The sequence below is a fragment of the Rhipicephalus microplus genome, chromosome 1 (assembly GCF_043290135.1).
Source record: "Rhipicephalus microplus isolate Deutch F79 chromosome 1, USDA_Rmic, whole genome shotgun sequence".
Lineage (NCBI taxonomy): Eukaryota > Metazoa > Arthropoda > Arachnida > Ixodida > Ixodidae > Rhipicephalus > Rhipicephalus microplus.
The window spans coordinates 274,396,231-274,416,252 of NC_134700.1; the positions used below are offsets into that span (position 1 = coordinate 274,396,231).

Genomic DNA, 20,022 nt, shown 5'->3' on the forward strand with positions numbered 1-20,022 from the left:
TGGTACACGACATCTTTATTTGTATCACTGGTCTAATGGCGTTAGATGGGACACGTGCCCGTTGCCGGTCTCAGGGGGACTTCCAAGGCCATGGCAGGCGGCCACCTGCACAAAACACCTCAAAAAGTAAGTACCCAGATAAATATAATGCATACTGTAAATAATTTGCCCCAATTGCCTTGTTTCAGACATACTATCTTGCTCAAACTGCAAGGTGTTAGAGACAAAATGCATTTTTTAAACTGACAGAGTAGACAGGCCCTAGTGCAGCATACACACATGATATGCTGCATTAGATTGGGTAAGCTAATTCCCGAAATTGCAGTGTTCCACCAAGGCCCCGTTTCAATAAAGTCAAAGGAATACCATACAAATAAAAAAAAAAGAAAACACTGAAATTAAACTCTGCTGATACGACTTAAAAACAGAGTTTATACCACGTAATTTTGAGCAGTTGGCTGTATTTTTAATAGATTGGGAGTGCAGCGGCTGCACGCCAGTGTGCTTGTCGACGGCCCCGACGCCACATCTACAAGCAAGAGGGTGGGCAACAGGTGCACTCCGCTGCCCAACTGTTTCTTTTCTCCACCTCTCCTTTCAAGCATTACACAGAGTGTGGCACAGCGCTGAGCCGTATCCCTGGTGTTTTCAAAGCCAAGGTGAGTTGACGGAGTAGCCTCAAAGCATTTCTTGGCATCGCCGCTCGCAACGGCGGGCATGAAACATCGAATTCATTGAACGCCTCCTAAACTCGTTCACAATATACTGCGATGGGTTCGCAGAAAGCCTGAATCTGATTGGACTACATTTTTGTCATTGTGGCCAGATCACGCACAGCCATTCCCATTTCATGATTTTCCAGACAACTACTAGCAAGATCGCAAGCAGCAATGCAAGGCCATTTCGCAAGTAAGCAATGTGACACCGTCATATGGGAGAGCTGGCTCGCTTCACTTCCACCTTTCCTCTTCACATCAATGATGCTGAGAAAGTTCACAGCGTATGCTGATGCATAACATATGACAGCAAAGCTTAAGGGGGCACACTGGTCTTAGAAACTTTTTTTTTGCTTTCCAACCAATTTTAATGAAACTCCATGGGCTTGTTCAGTTTTTTTAGCAGATTTCAAATATCCAATTAGTTTTGATGTAAGCTAATTAGTTCCCGAGATAATTAAAAATCTTTCGTGATTGTTCTTGAGAACAATAGAAAAAAAACTAGTCAACAAAAAATTACCAGCATCGCATGAATAGATACTAGAAGTTGTGGAGAATGAAATGACGGAAGCAGTTTTTTTGTCTGGCAATCACACATGCAAGTTTACATCAATTCTAATTTCTCGGTTTAAAGTATGCCTGCTAACCAGTTATAAACAATGCTCATTAAACAATTATTTAAACGTGAAATGCAAAATCTGTTTCCCTTACTTCAAGGTTTAAACATTCAGCTTGACAATGCAAAAGAAATTATCTTTCAAGCTGCACGGCATGCCGAGATGTACCTCTCAAGAATTTCCTAAACGTCAAAAATATGCATTTTGAGAAAATGGCAAAAAACACAACGGTGCCATGTTTAATGTAAACGGTAAAAACATTCTGTACATTTTTTTGGAGCGAAATGACTAGTAGGCCCCAGAAGCATAGTCCCCTTGACTGCTGGCATCCAGGTGCCGCTTCTTGAGCGTCCGCTGCACATTTTCTGCAGACGCACGCCTGAGGGTAGAGTCCCTGGTTCGGCGGCGGTCTTTTTCAGCCATGCGTTTGCTACTCAGTAGGCTGGGGTTCAAGCACAGCTCTTTGAGGATCTTGGATGATGTTACTTGACTTCCGGCATTAAACCTCATCACTGCCTCGGCGACCGCAGCTTCTACACTGTGCAGTGATGCATGGCACTCCTTGGGGGCCAGCGACCAAATCACAGAGTGGAGACTTTCATTACTGTTCTGAGTCTCGCCTCGCTGGCAGCGCTCCAGCAGCTTCTTGTCCGCCAAGCGTTCGTACACTGGAAGCAAGGCCTCACAGACATGCGGCGGCAGGTTGTAGCGGTGTTTGGGGGCCGGCTCACCCCTGGCCTTGGCAGCGTTCTGGCGGCACCACGAGTCAGGACCTGTAGGGCACAGGCTGTGGTTGGACACGGCATCGTTGGACGTCACATGGTGGTATGTGGCCATCACAGCATTGTGCATGGCTGGCACGTCCCCTTTGTGAGATTTGATAGCCCAGCCATAGTAAGAGGTCAATTTGTTAACCAGGTCACCAGTCAGCCGCCCCCTACCACTGAGGCTCTCAGAGCCAGCTGGCCTCTGCTTGGGGAGATCGCGCAGTTGCGTGCCCATCCTCTTCTGGACGTGGTTCACACATTCCTCTTTGGTTACCTTTATAAAACCATACACATCTGCTTCCTTCAAAGCAGGGTAGGTGCGGCAGTCGCCATCAGAAAGAACTGTAGTGTATCTCGGCTTATGACGCTCCCACGACCTCTGAAACAGAATGAGGGCAGCTTCCACTTCCATCTCTCCAGCTTTTTTTGTGCTGTTTTTCTGGCAGTGGTGGTTCGCTTTCCACTCGTCGTAGGACGGGTCACTTTCTTTAGGCGCCCGCTCGCAGCCGGCACAAAAATTGCAGAGCACGACATAATCGAGCACAAGCCCCGTAAACAACTCGATAACTGTGCCGACTCCGATGTGCGACGAGTGTCCCCTCGTCATCCAGGAACCGTCATACGACACAGCATGTTGCCCGGGTTGCCGAGGTCCAGTTCCGTGTACAGTTCCCGAACCGATCGCGCGCACTCCGAGGTCAGCTTTTCCGACGCACGAACAGCTGCGGGCGTCAGTTTCGTCTTCACGTAGCTCTGCCACGTTTTGTTGTGCAGGCCGTGCGAAGAAATGTTCATCGATGAAAAAACGTCGTTGAATGCCGTTTGCTGATTGCCAGTAGACTGCATAGCGTGCGCGCCCAAAACATTGATGGCAAACGGCTTTGCCTTGCTCTCGCCGTCAACGCGCGGCGAGCTCCATGCCACCGACACATCGCCGCAGGTCGCGCACGTAAGCACTAGCTTTACGGCAAGGCCGTACTCCCTGTCCTCTTTGCCGATGTTTACATCACCGGAGCACAATTTGCACTTCACTGCACGCATCAGTTCGTTCACCTGGTCCAAACTCACGATCAAAAACCGTGTTTCGTCCAGCGGCGTGGCTGCGGCATCGTCGATATCGGCTAACAGGCCGCACTTGCGTTGTGTTGCTCCAGTTGAAGCGAGCTCTTGCAGCTTGTTTTCGGCGTTGCGACGCACCTCTGCCACTTCTAACGGGTGCAGCACTGCTGTGTCAAGACGAACGCGGCCGCTGCCGGATGCGTTATCTTGAGCGGGCGGCGGCGAAGGTGCTAGGCCTATGTTATCAGGGGCCTCGCCGCTGGCCACGGAAGGTGGGTCACTTGCTCGTTCAGCGCTCCTCGCTGACGCGGAACGGCCTTTGAAGTTCTCGAGGAGTGACTTCTTTCTTTTTTTGCCGTACTGATTCCTTGTGTGGAATTTCCTTCCGGCTTTCCACATCGCGCGCGATCCTTGGCTAATCAGTCGTTCTCAGTCCGAGCAATATGGCGTCTGACTGCGCCGCCGACGGCGCGAAGCAGACACACGCCGCTTGCGGCCAATCGCGTTGCGCTGTTTAGTCACGTGCGCTCGCCGGCGAATAGGAACGCGTATTTTTGCGTTTTTTTGGCGCGTGTTTTCTACTCTACCAATGAGCGGACAGGAGCCAGAGTGGCGGGAAATTGAAGACCGAAGACCGCGCTTTCAAATGAGACTTAGATCACTGCGATACTGCCCGTGGCACAGCTGCAGGGAATTATTGAAAAATTGCCATTTCGGCGTCAGAATCTCGCCAAATCGGGCCCGTACGGCTTTTATAAGTAGCTGTTACTGTTCAAGTACCAACTTCTCGGAGGAAAAACTGAGCAAACTAATAGAAAAATACCTGTAGATTTCAAAAATGACATCTAAAAAAAATGCGTTTTTGGGCAATTTTTCAGCCCCAAAGACCCGTGTGCCCCCTTAATCCTGTTGGAAAAAACTAGCACTCTCTGACAAGTTTGCGCGTGATTGCGAACGGCATGAACGGCATAGGAGATAGACAGTGCCCACTATCTATACCTGCCTATCTTGAGTGACGAGGCACTGTTGCCGCTGCTGCGACGTGCTTGTTGACGATAGGCATAGATTTCTTCATTTTTAAAATAGAACGAAGCGAGGCTGTGCATTTATTTAAAAAAAATAAGACTGAGGGAAAGTCATAACATCAGCAGCGCAACCTTATAATGTATAATGACTTACTACAGAAGAAAGTGAGCCTCTGAAGGGGGGGGGGGGGAGGGGTGCAAATTTCATCATATCTCCCGAAATTCTGCCACATGAAAACTAGCAAAATCTTTCTGTCAAAAGAATTACCATATGTTTTCCTGGGACACACGTGAACGGACACGACGGTGCAGCGGGCTACCGGAAATGCGCGGGTCGAAGCTTCGCTTGAGACTAACCGAAAACTGACTGCGATAGTATAAAGCCAAAGTACGCAAGCTGACAGATCGTATGATGCAACCACCTACGAGATTCTTTGGACAGAAGCGCCAAAATGCTTCTCTGTTTTTCACGTCTTTATTGCCTTTAATTTCCTACGGCTTTAGCCAGGTGCCCTCGGCTAGTGGTCGCTATAGATGATCGCATCGCCACAACTGCGGTTTCCTACGTGGTGGTTGCGATAAATAGTAGTTCTGTTATCAATCAGCGAGCACTCGCTGCGCAGGTGCCTTCAAGACAAGTGATTTTTTTTTCTCCTGTAATTGCATCTGCCACGACTTTGTCCGCAGCATTTGTGGAAAGCAACGTCGTTTTGACTGGTTCAGCGAGAACTTTCGGAGTTGTCAGTTGCATCGTCACCATACATGATAGAGTCTAAAGCAGCCGCAGTTTCGCCCACAGCCATTGGGGCAAACGATAACCAATGTTCTGATAGTGCGTGCATTGGCTGTGCATGTCCTTTCGAAGCTTCGAGTATGCCGATTTCTGCGTTCATTCAACAGATTCAGGACTGAAGTTCATACGAGCAGCCGAAAATAAGGAAAAGTGTTCAGAACATCTAAATTTTGGCCCAATAAATGCTGTGAAATTTGACTGGTGAATTTCACGAATTCGTACTTGCCAGGATCGCATCACCGAGATTCTACTGTATGTTAATCCTTAACTAACGCCTCCTAATTTCGTTTACAATGTACTGCAAGGAGTTCGGAGAAAGCCTGAATCTGATTGGACTGCATTTTTTTTTCAATGCAGCCAGATCACGCACAGCACTTCCAATTTCCAGGAGATTTTCCCGACAGCCGTACAAACGTAACAGCTGGTCGAAATCTGGGAGATTTGGCAGGTATGTAATGATCATCTACAGGCTGATAAAATGTTATGAGGCGGGAGGCTGGGGCAGCTACGGTGGTGGCTTGCGATGTCAATTGGCAAGAGTTTTTGCAGCCAGCACGTTCGGCGTGTCAGTAACTGGCGGGTGTCGCACCACTTTGTCTAGCTTATGGTGAAGCGTCATCATCATCGCCATTCATCATCATCGTCATTTTTCTAGCCACTGCGCTGCGCCTCTCGTGCAGCTCACGCGAGAGCTCGAGGCGCGAGCGGTGGAGAACGAGCTTCTGGCCTGGCGGTACAGACGTGGCAGCCGCCGCCGCTCCGCTTCAGCAAATCGCCCTGGATAATAAAGTGGCGAGAGAACGACTCGACCACGTTGGCCGCCATCCCGTCTTCCTCTCTCGCTACAATGGCATAGCCAGTAGATTCTTCAATGTGCGAAAAATGCATTAAATTGATAATTTTCTGCTAGTCTCAGACTGAAATGAAGGTAGTGCCGGCACATTTCCGCACACAATCACTCATTCAATCGACCATTTATCTCGGCGAAGAAAATTTTGTTCAGTATCCCTTCAAGGGGGGAGGCTATACTTTATGGACAACTTTTTAATTTATGTATAGATCTGAACTAAATCTTCAGAGTTTGTATTTAGATGTACAGATTCCAAAACTGTAATTACTTTTGTGATAGGTCAAGTAGTTTTCAAGATACTCCACAATCAATGTATTACCTGGGTCCTTTGTTTGGAGCACCAAAACACTGGCAACAGTGTAGAAACAATGTAGGATGTTTAAGAAGTGCAATATGCTATAAATAAATTTGCTGGGCGAATTTCAACAAGAGTTAGATTAGAGCACATCAATGTTCACAGAAAAAAAAAAGCCACCTTCACCCAAGCCACCCAATTAAATTTTTTTTTGATGTGTATATTACCTTTAAAATAGGCATACATTTATCGTTTTAGCAAAAAAAAAAAAAAAGAATTATGCTGATAGCTCGATTTGAAGAGAAGTTATTCTCTTTCCAACTTGGCAAATGTGCCAAAATAACTGTTTTGAGAAAACGAGGAGAAAATCATAGCATATCCGCAGAGTGAATGATGATGAGTGGGGCGAAGCGTCCATCAGCCCGTCCGTGCTTCCATTCATCTGTCCATCCATGCGTCTCTGTCCACCCATTCGTGCGTCTATCCGTCTGCTAGTCTGCCTGTCTGTCCGTCCATCTAGTGAACACTCAAAGTACTGCCATCTCATCTCCCCTGTGGCACATACCGGCTCTAGAGCGGGTATGTGTCACTGGTGACTACGTACTACTCCATACATAGGAGGAGCAACAGACCAATGCCAAAAGGAGCTTCGCTCCTGAAACATATGCACCACGGGCATAATCCAGATGCATCCCATCATTATGGTTCTTCTTGACTAGCTTTTTCAGACTCTTCTGAACGCTTCTATTTATTTGAAGTTGCACTCCGACGACAGTCCTCCATAGCACTAAGGGATGTGCTGCTGAATATCGTGATGTCCAGGTGCTCTAGAATCACAGCAAATGCATTGATATTGCCTGTGTTGAAGCTTAGCACAGCTTCTGCAAAACCAGCTTGCACAGAAAAATGAGAAGCATGCTGCTCCTTTGATACGATACTCTAAATCACAGATTGGAGGCTTTCGTGTCAATTCTCAGTCTTGCCTTGCTGGCATCTTGCCTCGCTGCTGCACCCCTCGACTGAAAAGCCCTCCGTTTTTCGCGCTGTTGCAGACACCGATGAAAGACCCTCAAGCGTCGTGGTTGTCTTGTGGGCGCGCATGTCGCGAACTTCACTGGCATTGTTTACATCAGCGTCAACTCGCACACGGCCAGAGTCGGCATCGCGCACGCTGTCAGGGAGGGGGTCTACGCACACTTCACAGTTGCCGAAAGCATCGGCACGGTCATAATCCACAGAGTGTCCACTATCCGGGGAGGCCGTCTCGCACATTCCTCCATCGATAACATCTTCAGTGCACGGGCAGCTAGCGCCCACGCCCCGCATGCACAAGGAACCGTCTTCAGTTACCACGGCGTTATCAATCAACGTCGGTGCTTGCTCCTGACACAATAGCAGCACCATTGGGCCTTCTGCTTCTGCCTTTCTTCCGTGAACGGCCAAAATGATGCTGAAATCGAAACTTTTTCGCACTGCTGGGCATAGCGAGACGCACAAGCGCATTAGGGATATGAGTCACGACACCTTCACAAGGGCGATACCTTTTCAAAATGGCGGCAGACACTGCCAGCGAATTTTCCTGGCCAATTGGGAAGCGCCATTTGGGTCACACACGTCAAGCAACCAATAAAATCAGGCACTGTGCGTAATTTTGACTTTTTTTTTTGCTTTTGCAAGGGGCACGTAGTGGTCCAATAAAAAACCAAAAAAAGGCAAGAAACGCGGCCTTTTCAACAAGACCAAAATGGCGTTGGTGGAGTGCGTAGTTTGCGAGCTGTCCGCGGTTGAAGTACGGCTAGATTACACTTTAAGGGGAGACGTGGGTCGAAAAGGCGCGGTTTTCCGGAAAATTTTCGCTGTTTATTTTCTGGTTGTATTGGCATCCTTGGACTATAATCTTTTACTTCTGAACATATCAAGCTGAAATTCGCACGAGAAATGATCTAAAAATGCTTCGAAGTAGGGAGCTGTGACATGAGAAATACGCGAAAGTCGCCAAAAATGGCATAGTTCAAGTTGCCTTGTTGCGAAAACGACGCGTGGGCCGCCATTTGCAATCGTGCATGCGTGCTGTGAAGGCCTTCCCCTTCACAATCCACTAGTAGCCAGTCTTGTATCTTCACGAAGAATGAATCAAAAACATGAAAAACAATGCATACGTTACGCGTTTTGAATATTGTGGCATGCAGCGTGAGGCAGTCATGGGGCGGCGGTGCCCTCCGCCTCCCCCCCCCCCTCCTATCCTTCCTCGGGCGACGCAATTGAGTTGTTCAGTGTTTCTCTGCAGTTTTGCGTCATGGCAAGCCCTGAGAAGCGCAGTCTAGATAATCGAAAGTTCAGAACTCGCCCCAAGTATTGAGAGAAATGGCGACGGACGCTTCCCAAAGCGACAGCGAATGCCGATGTCACCGCCGACCAACGCCCCGAATTCGGATAGGCCTGACACCGAACCCCACGGCGACAGTGGTTGTGAAATAGCCGCTGCCGTGGAATTCGTCAGTGCATCCCAAATGAAGAGAGGATTCTTCGAGAGTGAAGGTAGATCAGTAGGTGCTGCTACTGCCAACACGCTGCTTTGCGAAATCGATGCGCTGACTGCCCTTGTGGCGGGTGCGCAATGCTCAACCTGCCGCGAACGGGAACTCTGCGTCAGTGGTAGCTGGAAAGCGCAAAGGGCTTTTGGCATTCCTCGAACTGTGCTGTGAAAATACTGATTGCCCTGAATCTACACTTTCATTCACGCAAGCGTCGAGACGTACTACTTCGGCCAGCGACCAAGGCACGAGCGCTCGTTTCGACAGTGGGAGCTCGCATGATAGCTTTGCTGTAAACGTTGAAGGCAGTTCTGGCAGCACGCGTTATAGGCGCAGGCCATGACCAACTTTCACAATTCTGTGCGATTCTTCGTGTTCCGAGCATTCAGTGCAAGATGCTTTTCATTGTGCCCCAATTTGATAATAATAGATGCCAACTTTTCAAACTTTCAAACTTGTTTTTCTCATTTTCATTTTTTTTTGACAATTTCACATTTTCCGAGCAGCCTTTTAGACACTTATACTTATTGCACAATAACAAAACTTGGCACGCTTATTAATTAACACATGCAGAATGCAAATATCTACTTGAAATTGCAATGCCTACCAGAATTAGTTGTGAAAATATTAGGCTGTTGTTTCAAGGGAGATTGAAAGTAATCAGTCATTCAATATGATTGTTTTTCCTTGGTTGCAATATTTCTGTGACATCTGGATAGATATTTGCACTTTGATTTGTGGGGTTTAACGTCCCAAAACCACGATATGATTATGAGAGACGCCGTAGTGGAGGGCTCCGGAAATTTTGACCACCTGGGGTTCTTTAACGTGCACCCAAATCTGAACACACGGGCCTTAGATATTTGCACTTTACAATCTATCAAGAGTCAAATAAGATCAGAGACAATGCTTTTACAACATGTAACTTTTTGCTATTATGCATGGCGTAACACAATATTCATAGCAGCTACACAATATTTGCATATTTGAATATTGAAATAATTAATGAATATTGAAATGAATACCGAAAATTTTCATGTGTCTATGACTAGAAATAAAAAAGTTTTTTCGAGGAGTGTCTCCCCTTAAGGGGGGGCGCGGCAAGTAAAGTGCCGATTTTGGTCAAAATATGCGATTTTCTGATTTATTTTTTTTCGTAATCTTCAGACCTTCAACTTCCTTGTTCTAAAATATTACAGCGAAACGTGCGCTACAAATCCCGCAAATAGTGTTTTTGCCGAGGCTAGTCGCCAAAAAGTGCGAAAAAAAAGCCCCTGAAACGGTGTTGTTCACGCCGCACAAACGCGCCAAGTTGTTGACCGTGGGCCACCATTTTGGTAGCTTTGGAAAGAGGAGATAGCCGGCTTCCCGATGGTCGCGGTCTCGTATTTCGCCGAGTGAAAATAAAAGCGCGAGGAGCAAGTAAAAAAACGAAAACGAAGAACGGCAATTGGCTGCGCGGGTCACGTGGTAGCAGGCGCGACCTCTTACTGGTCAAAGCTGCGCCGCGCACCTTGGCAACCTTGGAAGCGCGAGCGCATCTGCGGCCGCCGTGTCGAGAATCATCCGGCGTGCGCTTCGTTTTTTGCCAGTTTGCTGTTTTTGTGATAGTTCGCGTGCTTTTTTTTACCAAGCTTTGTTACATCGGTGGTCTCTTCTGAGTGCTTGCTCATACTGCGGTGCTATGTTGCCGCAAAAAAAGTTCCGGAGCGTCCACAAGTACGGCAAGCGTCGGAAAGCTTGGAACAAAGGGCAGACGACTGCGGCTGCCGTCCCAGTCGCAGTTCCGGACGGAGCATGCTCTTCGAGCGTCACGGAGCCTCTACTCAGACCCTTCGCTGATTGTTGTGAGGCCGAGAGTGTGGAAGGTGCCACATCGTCGTATGTCAGACCGCCGGATGCCGTCGACCGTGATGGACGCTCTCGCGAACCCGATTGCGGTGGCACCGCGTCGGCAGCCGTTGCAACTCCGGGCGTGCGCGCGTCGAACATTCTATCGCGAGTTTCGGCCCAGATTCCGAGCAGTGAAGAAATCGCGCAGCGGGCGCAGACAAGGCGGGATGCTTTGGATGCCGTAGCATCGAAGTCCGCTTCAATGCGGAAGCTCGAGCTTCTGAACGAAGGCTGCGACGAAAATGACGGCGGTAAGGACTCCACATTCTTCATTGTAAATAAGAAGATGCTGAACGGTCTGCTTTCGTCAGTAAAGTGCAACAAGTGCGACGAAGGGTCGATACGCCTCGAGACTACGCACTGCCTTGGACTCGCGGCGAGGATGGAACTTTTTTGTGACAATTGTGGCAGAGTGAACAGTGCGTGGTCGTCCCCGAGGTGCTCCGGGCAACAAAAAACGAACCCCTTTGAGGTAAACGTGCGTGCTTTGAGGGCTGTGCAGTCAGTTGGCAGAAAACAATCTGCCATAAATGACATTTTTTCTGCGATGGACATTTCGCATCGAGCACTGCACCACAAGTCCTACCAGAGACTGCAAAGGAAGTACAGCCACCCTGCCACCACATCAGCTGCCACCCGCATTGAAGCAGAAAGTGCACAGAAGGTGCATGACATTTACAAGGACCTAGGAGGAGTGCCAGGCAACATTGACGTCATTTACGACGGCACGTGGATGACGAGGGGGCACAGAAGTCATATTGGCGTGGGCTGTGTAATCGAGCTGTACACAGGCTTGGTCTTGGACCACTGTGTCCTGTCCAACTACTGCCAAGGCTGTGCTGTTGGCCCCAAGCCTGGTGACGACAACTATGAGGAGTGGCTTGAGAAACACAAGCCACAGTGCCAAAAGAACACCGATGCTAATGCAGGCCAAATGGAAGTAGAAGCAGCTAGGATCATGTTTGAAAGATCGTTTACCAAGTACAAGCTTCGATACATCAATGTGCTCTGCGACGGTGACAGCCGTACGTACCTTGCCCTCACGCAAGACAAGGTGTATGGCTACATGGTGATTAAGAAACAGGAGTGTGTGAACCATGTGAAAAAAAGAATGGGCACTTCCTTGCGCAACCTTCTTGATGAGCACAAATCCAAAGGCCGAGGACTGAGCATGGGTGGCAAAGGCCGGCTGACGCAGGGCCTGATAAAGAAGTTGACGAATTATTATGGCTGGGCCATTAAGAGCCACCCCAACGATGTTCCTGGCATGGAGAGGGCCATCATGGCCACTTATTACCATGTAACATCCACAGACCAGGATCCACACCACAACCTGTGCCCAAGTGGGACTGACTCCTGGTGCCCGCACAATCAGGCATTGGCCAAGGGAGAGCCGCTGCCGCCTCACAAACATAAACTGCCCCCTCACGTGCGAGTGGCACTGCTGCCAATCTACAAGCGCCTCTCGAACAAAGAGCTCCTTGAAAGGTGTGCGCAGGGAAAAACCCAGAACGCTGTGGAGAGTATGAACAGCCTCATTTGGTCACTCCAGTCCAAGAGCCAGTTCGCCTCCCTTCGAAGTGTGGAAAGTGCAGTTGCAGATGCAGTCTGCCGTTTCAATGGTGGCTGCAAGAGTGCGCTGCAAGAGATCACTGCTCAACTGGGCTTCAATCCAGGAGACTGCTCTTTGCGGCGAGCAGCCGAAAAAGATGCCAAAAGGGTAAAGAGGGCTCAAAAAGCGCATTGTTCCACGACAAAGAAGCGCAAAACTGGGTTGCGCTCTACAGAGGCCAAGGCCACAGCATCTCAGGATTACTGCCCAGGAGGATTCTGAGTGTTTTAGCCATGTTGTGAACTTCCAAACAAGAGTGAACTTTCAAAGTCAGTTTTCTCAACTCTTGATTTTCGCCTATGTGCCTTCGCTAGAACATCTGTCATTTTCTAACAAAGACTGATAGAGTCGTTCCGTTTTTTGCACTAGGCTCAGGAGGCCTTTAGCAGTGCAATGAAGCTTTATCTCTCTTCTTACTCATCATTTAAAATTTTTAGAACACATTTTATAATTACTGCGATGTGTGCGCAAAACAACATCCATGTTTTGGAAATTTTATTTATGGTTACAAGAACTAGAAAAATCAACTAATAGCTTCTTTGCACAAGTTGATGCTTTGGGAACATAATAATATGAAAAAATAATTTCATTTAGCAATAATTATCTCTTTAGGTGTGAAGAGCATTAATTAGTATAATTATGCTTGTAACTCAAAAACTACAAGAGGTATTTGAAAACGGTTTTCATATTTGGAATCCTCACAATCATCCACATACACACACCAAATTTCATCACAAACAGTACATTAATAAAAAAATTAGTTTTACTTGCCACGTCCCCCCTTAACACTTTCAGGACCAGCCCATGGGGGGCCATCGGTCGCATACGACCGATGGGTGTTAACGCACTTTCAAACTAGATTTTTTGTGCGTTTTGACATGTAGCGCCATCTGCGTGGTATTTCTAACACCACTCTTCCATTTTTTGAGTAGTTTGCTTTTTTTCCGGGAGGTGGCGATGGACAATCGCAGTTTCTCTTAGGTGCGGTCGCGTCAGCTGATTGAGAGAATGGCGTCAAGTTCGCCACACGGCGCGCTTGAAAAACGGCCCGGATCTCGCGATTCCGCTGCTTTAACGGCTGATTTCGTTGATAATACGAGCAGCGAAGAGTCAGAAGACGACTTCGGAAGACGATTTCAGTTCGGACAGCGAGTCGGGGGACGATCAGCCTGGAAGTTCAACAAGTGGACCAAGGTTAGGTTCGCTTTCCTTTCAGCTTGCTCTTGAGCATGCTTGCACGGTCGTTAGACGTTCTTATTGTGTTATGTTGATTTGGCAGGGTTTCCACAACGTACGGCAATGACTTCCTGCCACCAGCACAGCAGCGGATCGTCTTTGCGCCGCATCGAGCACCTGGTGTTTACATCACTGACTACGTAGGCGTGGCACTCAGGAGCGGACCAAGAAAATTTCTGACGGCCCTTGACTTCTTCGCTCTTTTTTTCACAACTCAAGTGATCGCTGTGCTATGTGAAAACTCAAACAAATACGGCTGGACGAAAATACTACAAAAACCGACGCACGCTCGTCCCGATGGTTCGTGGGAAGAACCCCGGACGAGATGATGAAATTCATTGGCCTCATATATTACATGGGCATTGTCAAGGTTCCACGCCTGAAGCTCTACTGGAACGTGGGTGAGCTCTACAGTGGCCTGCTCCCACGACGAATAATGCCCAGACGCCGCTTCATAGCATTGCTCGCTATGCTCCATGTTGCAGACTTGGACGATGCGAGCCAGCTATTGAGAGGAAAACTCCGGTTCGTGTGGTGGCTCATGGAGCATGTGAATCAAGTGTCCGCGAACCTTTTTCAGCCAAATCGTGATCTCTCCGTGGACGGACGAATGGTGAAATCTAAAGGGCGATCGGGAATCAGGCAGTATATGAAAGATAAGGTCACAAAATGGGGCTATAAGCTCTGGTTCCTAGCTGATCCCGGCACCGGATACACGATACGTTTCAGTGTCTATACCGGCAAGCGGGATGAGCCAGGACCTCATGGATTAGCATTTGATGTAGTTTGCCAGCTGTGCGCCGAATATCTTGATCAGGGGGTACAAATATTTGTGGATAACTTTTACACGTCGACGCATTTGTTCAGTCACCTGATTGACCGAAAAACATTGGCTTGTGGTACAACAAGAAAAAACCGGCGAGGATTTCCAGTTGAACTGAAAGACTCACGATGGGAAAAAAAAGTGCGACGTGGGGACGTAAGATGGTTCCGTGATGGCGCTATATTATACCTCCAGTGGAAGGACAGTCGTGTTGTCAACATGATGAGCACTATTCACACAGCCAATATGACCGTCACAGCAAAAAGAAGGGAAAAAAGAGGAAATACTTGGGCTCAAATTTCTGTACCAAAGCCATTGCTTATACATGAATACAATGCTGGAATGCTAGGAGTAGATAAATCAGACCAGATGATTGGCTATTACAATGTCCTCATGAGAAGTGTTCGGTGGTGGAAAAAACTCTTCTTCCACTGCATTGATATTGCCTATGTGAATAGTTTCATTTTATTTCAAGCACACTGCGCATCACACCCAGATATCCCCGAACTTGAAAGAAAATCTGAATACGACCACCTGGCATTCAAAGAAGAGCTCGTTCGTCAGATCTTCAACATTGATAGTGCCAAGCCAGCACGCACTCCTCCTCCACCCTCCACTAAACGAACGCTCCACAAGCCCGAAAAGGCAGAAAGGCACAGAAGCTGCAAGCTGTGCTATAACAGCAAGAAAGTTGAACTCAAAACTAATTGTTTTTGCAGAACTTGTGATGTTTACTTGTGTTTTACAACGACGAGAAATTGTTTCTTGCAGTGGCATCAGAGCCATCAGCTGTGACGGGCACACGAGTGTTCAGAGTGTGAAGCAGGCTGAGCAAAGGCAGTTATAGATAGGCGGACCAAAATTTTATTTTAGAGAAAGAAGACGTTTTGCCACTTTTTGTATATGTTGAAATTTTTTTAGTTCACAATTCAACTGTTAAATGCATGCCTTTTAAAACTTTTTTATGTTTGTTTTTCGTGACACTTTCTTTTTGACACTTTTTCATTATTATGTATAAACGTTTTCTGTGTAATATTTAGCATGCATCTAAAAGACCATTCAATAACCTTCATTTTGATAAATAATACATTAGTGTAGCTTGTTTATCTGACTTACTAAAGATATTTATTGTAACACTCCTTGTCACTGATTTTCCCTGGTCCCGAAAGTGTTAAACTAAAGCTTGCTTGCGCGAAATTGCTCTTTTTATGGGTTATAACTTGAGAAATAACTAGAATTTCGAAGCCAAATTTTGCCGATAGGTGCAGAAGGGCATCGGGAATGAGAAAATGATGAGAGAGAAAATGCCCCCCCCCCCCCCCCCCCGAGCTTGTCATCAATTTTATCAAATGCTCAAACACTTGTGCCAGTGTCTATAATTAGTTTTTAACACGCAAACATGCTAATGTCCGAAACTGCCTGGTTTCTGCCAAACAAAGTTGGCCAAGAACAGCCTGCCTGAATTCAAAGCTGAATTCAAAGTTCCCTAGATGCACTTGCAGGGTCCAGATGGTCTACAAAATACAATACATGGGTTTGTATTAGTCAATGAAATATTGGGAAGTTCGAAATGTACACTTGATTGGCTTTGTTAGCTCAAAATGTAACTTTATAGCACATGCTTATGCATGGACCTAAATCAGTGTTATTCTAATATATTTCAGTCCTCTTTTTGCTGATAATGTACGATCCATGAATGCCTTCAATCTCCACGCGCCTAGCAACTTGCAGCAGGTGGTGAAAGTACTGCAATGGTCAAAAGGTCGCAGATAGGTTCTTAGCAGTACAGTCGAACCCCACTACAATGAAATTTTCGCCACAATGAATGATTCGCTATTTCCCATCAGTTGCCATAGAAAACAAGGTAAAAAATGTCTCGTCACATCGAATACTTTTACTGGATATTTCCGCCTTAACAAAGTTTTCACGAGTACTACCCCATAAAAAAAAAAAAAGAAAGAAAAATTTGCTCCGGATTGCCGTGAAATTTCGATACCTATTCCACCATTTCTTAACGACTTGTGACATCCAGAGCCCAAGGCCGTATCGCAATAACAGTGTTTTCTGCCCCCACACGCTCATCCCGCTAAATTTATCGCCATTATGATGCTTAGTGACAGTGCGCACATTCGTCATGATGCTGCTGGTGGATTCGATGCACATGTGTGCCACGGCAGAATCGCGATATTCAAGAACCCCCACCATATATTTTTGACGTCGCGCTGATAACAAAACTACTGCTCGTCGTCACTAGCTCAGCGATCATGAATGACAACCATGTGTCATGAAGGTGCACACGCGAGCATTGCGCACCTAGTCCTAGCAGAACTGCCTTTTGCCACAACCGCTGCAAACACAATTGTGGTCGTGTCAAATGTGACCATTCATGGGCAACTACGAAAGTAAGCGCGCAGTCAAGGCACACCTACTCAACCCAGTATTTCTTTCCATAACGATGCGAATAAAGAGAGCAACAATGCAGTTCTTAAGTCACGCGCGCGGCCAGCGAAGCGCGTGCAGATTAAACACAAAACTTGTGTTTGTCGCAACTGTTGTGCAGCTAAGAGCGATTGCTATTGTGTTGTTCATCAATAGCGAATACAATCTGAAGGTGCGCAGCTAAGTAGTAGCTAACAAAGACTAGTAGATTAGAGGTAATAAAGCCATAAAACGACACGAAGCGTTACGGCCTTCCTGTCGTTCACTTATGGCCACGGTAGTGCAGAGCTTCGGCACTTTCAGTGACAGTTATCAGTAGGCCTCTAGCGAAGCTTTGGCACTCTCGTTTGTGGTGGTGCTGTGCACTCGGCAAGCCCCAAGGGCCATCTGAATATCGTATTTTCTTCTGTATTACCCACACCTGCATATATCCAGCACCCCCTGCCACAAACCGCGAGAAGGAAAAAAAAAAAAAAAAAACCTAACCGCGTCATGACGCAAGGCCACCTTCTCCGCATTGCCGTGAAGCCAACTTCCAAACACCCACGCACCAAAATTATCGTATAACCTGCAACTAGACTTCATCTCCAAATTTTCAGTATATTTTGATCGCATTATATGCAAGAAAATACGTTCACTCAGTGTTCGGCCAGCTACGCCTGAGTTGGCCACAGTTCAAAGCATGCACTTGCAGGAACCAAACGACGAGTCATAATCATCAGATCTTGCCAAGCTTTGTGGTCTATAGATGATATTTCACTTCAACTAAATTTTGCAACAACAAATTTTTTCACGCATCCCGTCAATTTGGTTGTAGCGGGATTCGAATGTGCTGTAAAAGCTGAATACCAGATAAATGGCAGCACAGTCAAGAGTACACACCAACCCAATGGCTTGTATATCTGTCGTACACCTCTACAGATAATACAGTCAGTTCTCATTTCTCAGTAGAAAAGGAAACACAGGTGCTTCTTTTCGACGTTCCACAGCACACAAGCAACGCACGTGAATGACAACACGCAATTTTTTAGTCAATGGCCAAACAAGTGAAACACTGCATTGCGCATAGTTGTAGCAAGGAAAAGATTCAGTGCCATGGTGCATGTACTTTTTAGTGTCACAGGAAAGCTAACTTGGAAGGTTTCATGACTGATCTATACAAATGAGCTTCAGGGGCACTGACACAAACATTTTGGCCTTGCGTTTGTGGGAATTGAGGCTGGCCCGCTGCCTTTGCGCGGGCTTTCCCGCCTTTTCTGCCATTCTCATGTCCCGACATGTCTGCCCTCCTTTGCTGTCTGCCGCGCTGGGAAGGGCGGAGTGACGTTTAACTCCCTCACCCGGTAGCGGATGTTGACTGTGGCGCCGCGCGGGGAGCCTCCCAAGAGGTTTTCGCGCGCTGCGTCGGGAGCGGTGAGTACAGTCCGGGACTTCAAACGGTGAGCCACTCATTCTTTTCCGTCCGTCGAGTCCCGTCGCTCGGGGCTCGTCGGACTTCGCTGACGGCGCCTCGCGCCCGATGCGAACGCTCACCTTTTGTTGCCCCGCTGCGTACTCACGGCCGAAGGGCAGTACGGTGTCCTAGTGCGTGGCCTAGCTACGCCGACCCGTCTCCCTTCGAAGCCAACGCGAGCGCCTTTGCCCTCGCTAGAGCAACCGGGCCCCCTTTGTCCCGGTGTCTCCGTGGATCACCTTTACCGCGGAGACGTGCTCGTGGCACCCTGTGTAGTACTTTGTGCCCGTGGCGTGGATAAGCCTATTTGCTTTCCCGCCGCGCCTTTTTTGCAACGGGCTGTACTGCGTTTGGTGTTGCCACAATAAAGTGTTGCGACGTTGAGCAGTATCGTGTTCCCGCCACGGCGACGGTTAACGCGTGCCCTGCGGCTCGCTAAGACCGGACCCACGCTGGTGGCCGTACTCCTTCGGGATACGTGTACACTACACTGGCGCCCAACGCGGTATCAAAAGCTCTAGCTTTTGGCTGCTCTTAGCGTGTCAGTTCGCCTGCGCGATTCGGGCTCGTCGCAACATGTCTGCTTCGTGGCATGCCGCGTTGCACCAAGAGGCCACCGCCTCTATCGACGGGCGCCCGTGTCGTCACCCCCTTTTTGTGGTGAATACACTCCTACGTGGTAGCTGACGCGCTATCTCGTGCCCCTGTTGTCTGCCGAGAACCTGGATTTCGGTGCGACGGCCGCTCGCGGTGCCTTAGCACATGCAAGCGTCGGGGGCGAAACAGCGGCGGAAAGGGGGAGTCCCCATGAGGACGACCTTGGCTGCTATCCAGGTAAGCGGCGCACTGCGTAGCGGCCGAGCGGGGGAACTTTCCGAAGGCCACCATGCCGAGAGCGAACCCGCGACGCCGTGCACGCGGCGGTTGCTGCGGTCCTGAGTGGGCGCGATACCAGACTCCCCCATTTTGGGAGAATGGGAATCGCTTTCAGCAGCGAAGAGCTACTGAAGGCTCAGCAAAGTGATCCGTTTCGAGTCTCGGAGGGACGGAGCGCCGTATACGCTGCTTGCTTTGCGGCGGGCGCCGTTAAACCGTCTTGAGAGGCGCGCCGTTACGCTGCTTGTTCTGCGGCGGGCGCGATTAGGGGGCTGATACAGCGTGTGTCGCTGAGTCCCCGGCAGATTCATTTTTGCTGGACCATGACGGGCTCCTGCTGAACTATATAGCCACTGACGACGAGTCCAGCGACCCGTTTAAGGTGGTTATGCCCAAAAGTCTGAGAGCCGCACTGTTGCGATCCTCTCACGACGAATCCATGGCCGGTCACCTGAGTGGCTCGAAAGTTTTTGCAAACTGAGCAATGTTGTGACCTGGCCCGGCACGAAGCGTGGCTTTTATCGGTATTCCGTGCCTGCCACGTCTGACAAACGGTTGAGCCAAGGGTTGGAAAGCCGCCCGGTTTTATGAACCGATTGTCAGTGAGCGTCCGTGGCGCGTACTAGCTGAAAGATCCCCTTTGGGAAAACTCAGCCGTGCCCACATCGCAGACCTGAAGCCCTTTGTCACGGTCTGACGAGCTCGCGCCAGTGCCCTACGGCACTTCGCGCAAGCAACGGGCACACCCGGAGCGGCGGACCGCATTCGGACCCCGCACCGGTATAATCTGAGGAAGCGGTCACCTTTGTGATTTCGCGCCGGACGGCGGACTTCTCCGCAACCGAAGGCCCTCAGTTTACTGTCTAGCCTCAGTATAGGTTAGCTTCTTTACGGCCTTTTCTCGTAAAGAAGTTGACCCCGCTCTGTCTGCTGCCAGTGTTTCTTTTTTTTTTTTGAAGTGTTTATGTGTATTTTATGTTTTTGTCTAATATTAAGTGTTATTTGTGTTTTATGTTTTTCGCCAGATGTTGAGT

At 48.3% G+C, this 20,022-nt stretch overlaps 1 protein-coding gene across 1 annotated transcript in view; it reads right to left on the reverse strand.

The window, feature by feature from the left end:
• LOC119165053 (uncharacterized) overlaps positions 1-20,022 on the reverse strand; it is an 89,033-nt gene continuing 69,011 nt past the window's right edge. Inside the window, exon 8 of the transcript XR_012895305.1 lies at positions 1-105. The gene's annotated coding sequence lies outside the window, so the exon portion shown is untranslated. The remainder of the gene's footprint in view (positions 106-20,022) is intronic.